Here is a 10,747-nt window from a genome sequence, read left to right as displayed (position 1 = left end):
AAAGCTGGAGTTGCCGTGCAATCATGTCCCATAAGTGCTCGCCTGAAGACTGGTCCGGTGGTCGAGCACGTCAAGGCAACATGCTGATACTCTGTAGAGTTGGGTTGGGTTGTTTCGGGGAGAAGACCAGACAGCGAGATCATCGGTCTCTTCGGATTATGGAAGGACGGGGAAGGAAGTCGGCCGTGCCCTTTCAAAGGAACCATCCCGGCATTTGCCTAGAGCAATTTAGGGAAATCACGGAAAACCTAAATCAAGATGGCCGAACGCGGGATTTGTTCGTCGTCCTCCCGAATGCGAGTCCAGTGTGCTAGCCACTGCGCCACCTCGCTCGCTGATACTCGTTGGGTTACAACGGTATGTATCGAGTATTATCCTGTTGGAAGACACCCCCAGGAATGCTGTTCATCACTGGCAGCACAACAGGTTTAATCACCAGAATCGTACAGATTTGTATTGAGGGTGCATGGCATAACGACGGGAGTCCTCCCGCTGCCTTACGTAAACCCCAGCCCAGACCTTAACTCCAGTGTAGCACGAAGGCGGGTTGGTTGGAGGCCCACAACTGGCCCCCTTCAAACCTACAAACGACCACCACTGGCACCGAGGCAGTACCAGCTTTCATCAGAAAACGCAACAGACCTCCTCCCTGGCCTCCAGCGAGCTCTCGCGTGACACCACTGAAGTCGCAAATGGTCGTTTGCAGTCAGTGGAATGCACGCAGCGGGCCATCTGTCTCAGGGCTGACCTTGAAGTAATCGATTTGTAACAGTTGGTTGTGCCACTACGGTGCGAACTACTGCTCAAATTGCAGCTTCAGATGCAGTACGATGCGCCAGAGCTATACGGTGAGCACGGTGATCTCGGTTAGTTCTTCATGGCCGTTCCGGCGTCCGTTCTTATTGCGACCGTACGTTCGCGTGACCACCGCCGCCAGAAATCAAGTACAGTGGCTACATTGCCTCCAAGTCTTTCTGCAATATCACAGAAGGAACAGCCAGCTTCTCGAAGCCCCATTACTAGACCTCGTTCGAACTCAGAGAGGTGTCTTTGACGTCTTAAAGGCATTCTTTACTAACATCAACTCATCTCATCCAGTCTCAAAGCTAATTACTACCGTTACGAATGTATTTAAAGCAAACTGATTTGCAATCTCATAGTGGCGTTACTAGTGCCACTTTTGGATTGGCGTGAACTTTGAATAGACATCTTACATCGTATGTAGAAACAAGCCTAACGACTTTCCTTCATGTCTCACAACTCCTTCTTGGTGCTGCGATTTTCTTTCCGTCAGTGTATTTGTTGGTTACTCCTCCCCCCCCCTCCCAATATTTTCTTATCTTCAAAATCATGGTTACTGTCTTCAAAGTCCACGACTTTTTTATAGTGGAAGATCTGAAATACGCGTCCGACTTTAGATGTCAACATATAGTAGACTTGTAGCATCGGACGCTGGAATGCAAGTGACCAGTGGCTCTGAGCACTATGGGACTTAACTGCTGAGGCCATCAGTCCCCTAGAACGTAGAACTACTTAAACCTAATTAACCTACGGACATCACACACATCCATGCCCGAGGCAGGATTCGAACCTGCGACGTATCGGTCGCGCGGTTCCAGACTGTAGCGCCTAGAACCGCTCGGTTACTCCGGCCGGTGAATGCAGGTGACTACAGGCGTTAGTAGTCACAAATTCGCACGTTCCATGTAGCTGTATAGCTATCACTGCGGAAGATACCGTCGCGACTGATGAGCAGATACGCACCTAGTCCACAAACTGAGATACGGCTGACAATGCCCTCCAGCTACGAGGTACCCTCGAGAACACGGAGTACCCGGCTGAGACAGCTGAAGTAATCGATTTGTAACAGTTGGTTGTGCCACTACGGCGCGAACTACTGCTCAAATTGCTGCTTCAGATGCAGTACGATGCGCCAGAGCTATACGGTGAGCACGGTGATCTCGATTAGCTCTTCATGGCCGTTCCGGCGTCCGTTCTTCTTGCGACCGTACGTTCGCGTGACCACCGCCGCCAGAAATCAAGTACAGTGACTACATTCCCTCCAAGTCTTTCTGCAGTATCAGAGAAGGAACAGCCAGCTTCTCGAAGCCCCATTACTAGACCTCGTTCGAACTCAGAGAGGTGTCTTTGACGTCTTAAAGGCATTCTTTACTAACATCAACTCACCTCATCCAGTCTCAAAGCTAATTACTACCGTTACGAATGTATTTAAAGCAAACTAATTTGCAATCTCATAGTGGCGTTACTAGTGCCACTTTTGGATTGGCGTGAAATTTGAATAGACATCTTACATCGTATGTAGAAACAAGCCTAACGACTTTCCTTCATGTCTCACAACTCCTTCTTGGTGCTGCGATTTTCTATCTGTCGGTGTATTTGTTGATTATTCCCCCCCCCCCCAATATTTTCTTATCTTCAAAATCATGGTTACTGTCTTCAAAGTCCACGACTCTTTTATAGTGGAAGATCTGAAACATTCGTCCCAATTTAGATGTCAACATACAGTAGACTTGTAGCATCGGACGCTGGAATGCAAGTTACCAGTGGCTCTGAGCACTATGGGACTTAACTGCTGAGGTCATCAGTCCCCTAGAACTTAGAACTACTTAAACCTAACTAACCTACGGACATCACACACATCCATGCCCGAGGCAGGATTCGAACCTGTGACGTATCGGTCGTGCGGTTCCAGACTGTAGCGCCTAGAACCGCTCGGTTACTCCGGCCGGTGAATGCAGGTGACCTCTCGTGTGCTACAGGCGTTAGTAGTCACAAATTCGCACGTTCCATGTAGCTGTATAGCTATCAGTGCGGAAGATACCGTCGCGACTGGTGAGCAGATACGCACCTAGTCCACAAACTGAGATACGGCTGACAATGCCCTCCAGCTACGAGGTACCCTCGAGAACACGGAGTACCCGGCTGAGACAGCTGTCGGGCGGAGCGACAGATGCGCAGGGCGACGGCGGCCCGGCGCCCTCTCGCTCACCTGACGTCGGCCGACCCACAATTTACATGATCGGCCCATTACACGCCGCCTCCCCCGTAAAGGAGGGCCGTGAGAACCCGGGCAGCGCCGACCTGCGGCCGAGGCCATGGGAACGCCAATTGGGTCACAGCCCGGCCTGGCGGGGCGGTAACGGTGGCCACCAGCTAATCACCCCCACACAGACAGCGTTCAGGCGCCGAGTGGTTGGGTGCCCGCCGGCTGCAGTCGTCTCACGGCATACGTGACGTCGACTGGGAAGCCAGAAAATTGCACTGATCCACATAAAAAGATCTCCACCCAGAAGGGCCACACTGATCCACTGCAGGTTGGGTGGGTCTGTTGCACGTCGTCAGCTATTCCAATGACTGGGAGCCTGAGTGGGACCGTGAGGTCGTACCCTTCGGATCATATAAGGCAGCCCCGAACGGCTGTACCGGCCAGGACCACAACGGGTAGCGTCGTAAGAGCACCACCTCGACGTGCACTGAACTCAGGCGGCACGTTCGACAGTGGGTTGCCAGACTAACAGAAATAGCTGCCGCATCGTGGGTCTGACTGGTCCCATCGTCGTACTGCGCTGTACACCGGTCACAAGGACACCACCAGTACCCGTTGTTTGCGCCATTGGGTACAGGAAATCAGGCATGCATATAATGTAAGATCTAAACGTCCAACAAGCACCACATGGAGGGAGGACCGACGAATTCACCGCCACATCTGAACAGATCCTTGCGGAAATTGTAGGGGCCATACAGTTCACTGTCCTGCCTTCTACGTAACACTAGTTCCACTGGCAGGCAGTTTGACGCGTCACACGACGTACGCCAACCTTTATGATGCTGCCACTCACGCTCCCAGAACATCACACCTGAGGCTCCTGGTGTTGGCCACGAAGAATACGCGGTCCTGCAGAGTGACAGAGTTTCACATTTAGTGACATGTCCGTCTTCTGCCGCGGAAGCAACGATCGCCGGGCCCCGGTCTGGAGGCACACTGGAGAATGCCATGAAGAGCTGTCTATGGCTCCCTTCACACATCCCGTGACCCCAGTGTGGCGATGTAGTGAGGGATATCCTATGGTACACATTTATACTTAGTGTTCCTAAAAGGCTCCATGACAGCCACATGGCACGTGGAGGACGTCCCATAGCAGGTGGCTCTGCCTTTCGTGGTCGTCCACTCTCATGCTCTCTTTCATCAGGAGCACCCTTATATTTATGACGGTGCCACCTCCCGAGTGTACTTTGCAGTTGTAGATACTCTGCCGTGGACGGCCGCATCACCGGTCTAGAATGTGTGGGACGCCATGGAGCCTGTCATCCGGTCTCCAGACCTCCAACCACTAGTCTACGCGGTACTCTCAGAGAAGCTCACCTGCAGGCGTCATGCGACAGAGTATCAAGGGACTGCGTATGAGACCTGGACAGCTCCTTACCGCAATGTTTGGTCGCTAGTGTCCACAACCTTGTGGGCCCCATGCTGTACTGACGCTATATTTTGTAACCTAGTAGTGCAATAAATGTTGGTCCTTCAGACCTGAAGTGTAATTATTTCGTATGTGTGCCTCATGAGAATACAGGAGACGATGAAAAATCTTATAGCCCAAAATAGCGTCCTGACCTAAATGAGCTCCTATGTTGTTTTGGAGGAAATACACCCTCTTAGACACCTTCCCGCACAGTTTTGCCCTGATAGCCACACTAAATCTCCGTAGGAGATGTTGGTGGTATATTCCTTTGGCGGTTTCCTGTACGTCAGCGTACTTTCTCAACACGACGCTGGGGCAGGCCCAAAGGCACTCAGTATCACCTAACCGATGATGGTCGGGTCTTCGCAATTTTTGGTAGCGGTGGATTCACACATTTACACTGCTTGCTTTGCTTCTTTGTCTCGCGGTCTTAATGATACACCCATCACCCGTCCCGAGTGACTCGGGCACTAAAGGAGTCTGTCGATCAGCTTGACAAGGCTGCAATATTTCAGCTGCTGCCTAGTTTCGGGAGACAAACTGAAGGAACGAGAGCTGTCGCGGATAGGGTCGCCAGGTGTCCGGCTCTGGCCGAACATGTCCGGCTTTTCACCATCGTGTCCGGCCAAATACAGTGGTGACCACAAGTAAGGCAACAAACCACTATTTCTCCATCCTCTTTCTAATTCACGATATAATCGTACAAACTATCAACAGATGTCCGTACGATCGTGACCTGCACGGAAGATGGCATTCTGGCCAATGGAGAACAATGCCAAAGGTGACGTCGGGTCAGCCGGCCGAAGTGGCCGCGCGGTTCTGGCGCTGTAGTCTGGAACCGCGAGACCGCTACGGTCGCAGGTTCGAATCCTGCCTCGGGCATGGATGTGTGTGATGTTCTTAGGTTAGTTAGGTTTAACTAGTTCTAAGTTCTAGGGGACTAATGACCTCAGCAGTTGAGTCCCATAGTGCTCAGAGCCATTTGAACCATTTTGAACGTCGGGTCACCTACGAAACGGGATAGGTTTGCCGGCTAGTCTTATTTCCACAATCACTGTGTACACAGTCACATACGGTGCAGTATGTCTCAGAGAAGATGCCTACCATGCTCTCTTCGGTGTAGGGCCATTGGGAGAAGAATGGAAAAAGGACAGTCGCACACTGACGTGGCCCGATGGCTTAATGTAAACCGTTCTGTTGCTTTTGGATGTGGCGACAGTTAGTAGAGATAGAAACTGTGTCCCCAAGACCACGGCGAGGCCGGCCGCGTGTAATATCAGAAAGAGAGAACCGTTATTTGGCTGTAAGGACAAGACGGTACCGCCTTAGTACTACACGGCGAGTGGAATCTGACCTCGGAGCTGGACGTGTCGTATCGAGGCAAACGGTGTACAGAAAGGTTCGACAGAGTCGCCTTTATTGTCGGAGACCTGTTGTATGTGTTCGTATGATGCTTCTAGTACAGAAGAAAAGGTCTTGAGTGGAGCTGTCAACATGGCACCTGGACGGTCGAGCACAGATGAGTCCCGATTGAGTCTGGAGATTGAACACGAATTCGGGACCCAACCACTGTGGAAAGAAAATGATACCGAGGATGATCCCTAATGTATGAGCAGGGATTATGTTGACCACTCGGACATCTCTTCATGAAATTGTACGGTTAAATCGGCAAGGTTTAACTGTCGTAAGATATCGCGACAGGATCTTGGGGCCTCACGTGCGGTTGTTGCGAGGTGCTGTGTGCCCAGACTTCGTACTGCTGGACGATAATACTCGACCTCACGTGGTTGATGTTTTCTTGGAAACGGAAGATATTGCACGCATGGCGGGGCCTGCTCACTCTCCTGTAAGCGATAAGGAATAAGGAAATATACCACAAAGACGTAGCAAACAACGCTATTCTAATAAGAAACTTAAAGCTGTCTGACGGTAAATTTTCATTTATCAGTGGAAAAATTACACAAAGTTTATGAAACAAAAAAATAAAAAAGACGACCCTGTATTTATAATGCTTTCGGCTCATGGAAACGGGACATCTTATTTCAATCATACTATAATGATGAATTTTATTAGGAACTATTGAAATTGCCTGATTATTACGTTGCAGGCCTTAATATCAACGCCAAAAGGTTGTTCAGGTCCACAGACGTCCTCTGAACAAAGGAACGCAATAAATTGCAAACTGACACAATCACAAAGCTGACGTTTTTACATAATTTAAAATTACATCGTCAAGAGTACCGTGAAATGATCTACGAGAAAAATAACGTTCTTGATAAAATGGATTCAAATTAAAAATATTGATACTTAACAACAGATTATTCTCAGTAAATATAATTAAAATTGACAAAATTGCTGAATATCTTTCTGTTTTTCGTCCCAGAAGAATAGACAACTTTTAGTTTAAGATCAGATTTCTATAAACGGAAAATATTAAACTTGATTACAGAGCATTTTCGGAAATTCCCGTTACATACGTCTAGGACTTGTAGAGGAGGGTGAGTGGATAATATTTTGAATAGAAATCCGTGTTCGGAAACGTACCGTTTCCGTTCTACGACGATTTCAGTTCAGATGTGTAACGTGTCCACGTCTGCTGAGGGAAAGAGAAAAGTCTCTGAGCTGCTTGTCTTTGGATGCAGTAGGGTAGACAGGATGACGTGTGCTACTACTTCTGGGGTCGGATGCAAAGGTTCGTTATTGAGACTCCTATTGAAAAAGAGGAAGATCTGCTGGTACGAGTTCTTGTCGCTCTACTTGAAATTGAAGAGACACCAGGTGGGATGGAGAGTGTGTTCCAGAACACGTTTCGTAGGTATAATGTCTATAACAATGTTGGTGGTCGCCACATCGTGACGATGTGGTAATGCATTAGCACTGTTCTGCAAGTACAGGTATGCTGAGTTCTGTTTTGTTACGGAATAACGTAAACACGTAATGTTTAGCTGTTAATGCAAACAAATGAGCTTAAGTGATAAATGGATGCGCCGTTATGTTTCCCTCCGAATTGTTATCCAATAATTACACTACGCTACGCCCAATTCAGTATCTCAAGCAGAAGTGATGAACTGGAACCGTCGTAGAACGGAAACGTCAAGTTTCCGGACTTGGGTTCCTGTTCAAAATATTATTACTCATTCCTCTCTACAAGTCCTAGAGGTTTATAACGGTAATCTCTGAACACCCTGTATATTGCAGATGTTACAGTGTATAAATGAGAACATATTCACAAAGTGTCTGGCAGAAATAGAACAAAAATGCCTAAAATACACAAAATGATCACCAAAAGCAATCATTAAATGTGCAGGCGTTGTATGTCATCTATAAAGAACCCACGGAAAAATCGGAGTAAGTCACATTACCTACAGTTGTCAGGCTTGGACATTTAAACTTTCAAGATTAGAAAAAACTACATAAAACACCTCAGTAGAGTGCAACCAATATACACTCCTGGAAATGGAAAAAAGAACACATTGACACCGGTGTGTCAGACCCACCATACTTGCTCCGGACACTGCGAGAGGGCTGTACAAGCAACGATCACACGCACGGCACAGCGGACACACCAGGAACCGCGGTGTTGGCCGCCGAATGGCGCTAGCTGCGCAGCATTTGTGCACCGCCGCCGTCAGTGTCAGCCAGTTTGCCGTGGCATACGGAGCTCCATCGCAGTCTTTAACACTGGTAGCATGCCGCGACAGCGTGGACGTGAACCGTATGTGCAGTTGACGGACTTTGAGCGAGGGCGTATAGTGGGCATGCGGGAGGCCGGGTGGACGTACCGCCGAATTGCTCAACACGTGGGGCGTGAGGTCTCTACAGTACATCGATGTTGTCGCCAGTGGTCGGCGGAAGGTGCACGTGCCCGTCGACCTGGGACCGGACCGCAGCGACGCACGGATGCACGCCAAGACCGTAGGATCCTACGCAGTGCCGTAGGGGACCGCACCGCCACTTCCCAGCAAATTAGGGACACTGTTGCTCCTGGGGTATCGGCGAGGACCATTCGCAACCGTCTCCATGAAGCTGGGCTACGGTCCCGCACACCGTTAGGCCGTCTTCCGCTCACGCCCCAACATCGTGCAGCCCGCCTCCAGTGGTGTCGCGACAGGCGTGAATGGAGGGACGAATGGAGACGTGTCGTCTTCAGCGATGAGAGTCGCTTCTGCCATCTACATCTACATCTATACTCCGCGAGCCACCTTACGGTGTGTGGCGGAGGGTACTTATTGTACCACTATCTGATCCCCCCTTCCCTGTTCCATTCACGAATTGTGCGTGGGAAGAACGACTGCTTGTAAGTCTCCGTATTTGCTCTAATTTCTCGGATCTTTTCGTTGTGATCATTACGCGAGATATATGTGGGCGGTAGTAATATGTTGCCCATCTCTTCCCGGAATGTGCTCTCTCGTAATTTCGATAATAAACCTCTCCGTATTGCGTAACGCCTTTCTTGAAGTGTCCGCCACTGGAGCTTGTTCAGCATCTCCGTAACGCTCTCGCGCTGACTAAATGTCCCCATGACGAATCGCGCTGCTTTTCGCTGGATCATGTCTATCTCTTCTATTAATCCAACCTGGTAAGGGTCCCATGCTGATGAGCAATACTCAAGAATCGGACGAACAAGCGTTTTGTAAGCTACTTCTTTCGTCGATGAGTCACATTTTCTTAGAATTCTTCCTATGAATCTCAACCTGGCGCCTGCTTTTCCCACTATTTGTTTTATGTGATCATTCCACTTCAGATCGCTCCGGATAGTAACTCCTAAGTATTTTACGGTCGTTACCGCTTCCAATGATTTACCACCTATGGCATAATCGTACTGGAATGGATTTCTGCCCCTATGGTGCCAATGATGGTCGTATGCGTGTTTGGCGCCGTGCAGGTGAGCGCCACAATCAGGACTGCATACGACCGAGGCACACAGGGCCAACACCCGGCATCATGGTGTGGGGAGCGATCTCCTACACTGGCCGTACACCACTGGTGATCGTCGAGGGGTCACTGAATAGTGCACGGTACATCCAAACCGTCATCGAACCCATCATTCTACCATTCCTAGACCGGCAAGGGAACTTGCTGTTCCAACAGGACAATGCACGTCCGCATGTATCCCGTGCCACCCAACGTGCTCTAGAAGGTGTAAGTCAACTACCCTGGCCAGCAAGATCTCCGGATCTGTCCCCCATTGAGCATGTTTGGGACTGGATGAAGCGTCGTCTCACGCGGTCTGCACGTCCAGCACGAACGCTGGTCCAACTGAGGCGCCAGGTGGAAATGGCATGGCAAGCCGTTCCACAGGACTACATCCAGCATCTCTACGATCGTCTCCATGGGAGAATAGCAGCCTGCATTGCTGCGAAAGGTGGATATACACTGTACTAGTGCCGACATTGTGCATGCTCTGTTGCCTGTGTCTATGTGCCTGTGGTTCTGTCAGTGTGATCATGTGATGTATCTGACCCCAGGAATGTGTCAATAAAGTTTCCCCTTCCTGGGACAATGAATTCACGGTGTTCTTATTTCAATTTTCAGGAGTGTAACTACGATACCATATGCTTCGATTAGTGCCATGATAAGAATATTGCAGCACTGCATCGATACCAATAGTCATCACTTCGAACACCTTCTGTAAACAGACGTTCATGCCACCTTTGTGACCTTCGTTGACCTTCAAAGACTTTACTGTTACACATCATTGGATTCGTCTCGATAGCCGCTATCAGAAAAAAGTAGCAAACCATAGCAAGCCAGCCGTGCGGGATTAGCCGAGCAGTCTTAGGCACTGTGCGGCTGATCCCGGCGGAGGTTCGAGTCCTCCCTCGGGCATGGGTGTGTGTGTTTGTCCTTAGGATAATTTAAGTTAAGTAGTGTGTAAGCTGGGGCAACGGCCTTGCCGCAGTGGATACACCGGTTTCCGTGAGATCACCGAAGTTAAGCGCTGTCGGGCGTGGTCGGCACTTGGATGGGTGACCATCCAGGCCGCCATGCACTGTTGCCATTTTTCGGGGTGCACTCAGCCCCGTGATGCCAATTGAGGAGCTACTCGACCGAATAGTAGCGGCTTCAGTCAAGAATACCATCATAACGACCGGGAGAGCGGTGTGCTGACCCCACACCCCTCCTATCCGCATCCTCCTCTGAGGATGACACGGCGGTCGGATTGTTCAGGTAGGCCACTCGTGGAAGACGGAGTGTGTAAGCTTAGGGACTGATGACCTTAGCAGTTGTCCCATAAGATTTCACATACATTTGAACATTTTTTTTTA

The 10,747-nt window shown here is 49.7% G+C and overlaps 1 pseudogene; it reads left to right on the top strand.

Moving 5' to 3' along the window:
- The first annotated feature begins 10,361 nt into the window (after window positions 1–10,361).
- On the top strand, window positions 10,362–10,479 carry LOC126204693 (5S ribosomal RNA; annotated as a pseudogene).
- The last annotated feature ends 268 nt before the right edge of the window (window positions 10,480–10,747 follow it).

The sequence above is a fragment of the Schistocerca nitens genome, chromosome 9, assembly GCF_023898315.1.
Source record: "Schistocerca nitens isolate TAMUIC-IGC-003100 chromosome 9, iqSchNite1.1, whole genome shotgun sequence".
In the NCBI taxonomy this organism is placed as follows: Eukaryota; Metazoa; Arthropoda; class Insecta; order Orthoptera; family Acrididae; genus Schistocerca; species Schistocerca nitens.
This window is presented reverse-complemented; position numbering and strand designations above follow the sequence as displayed.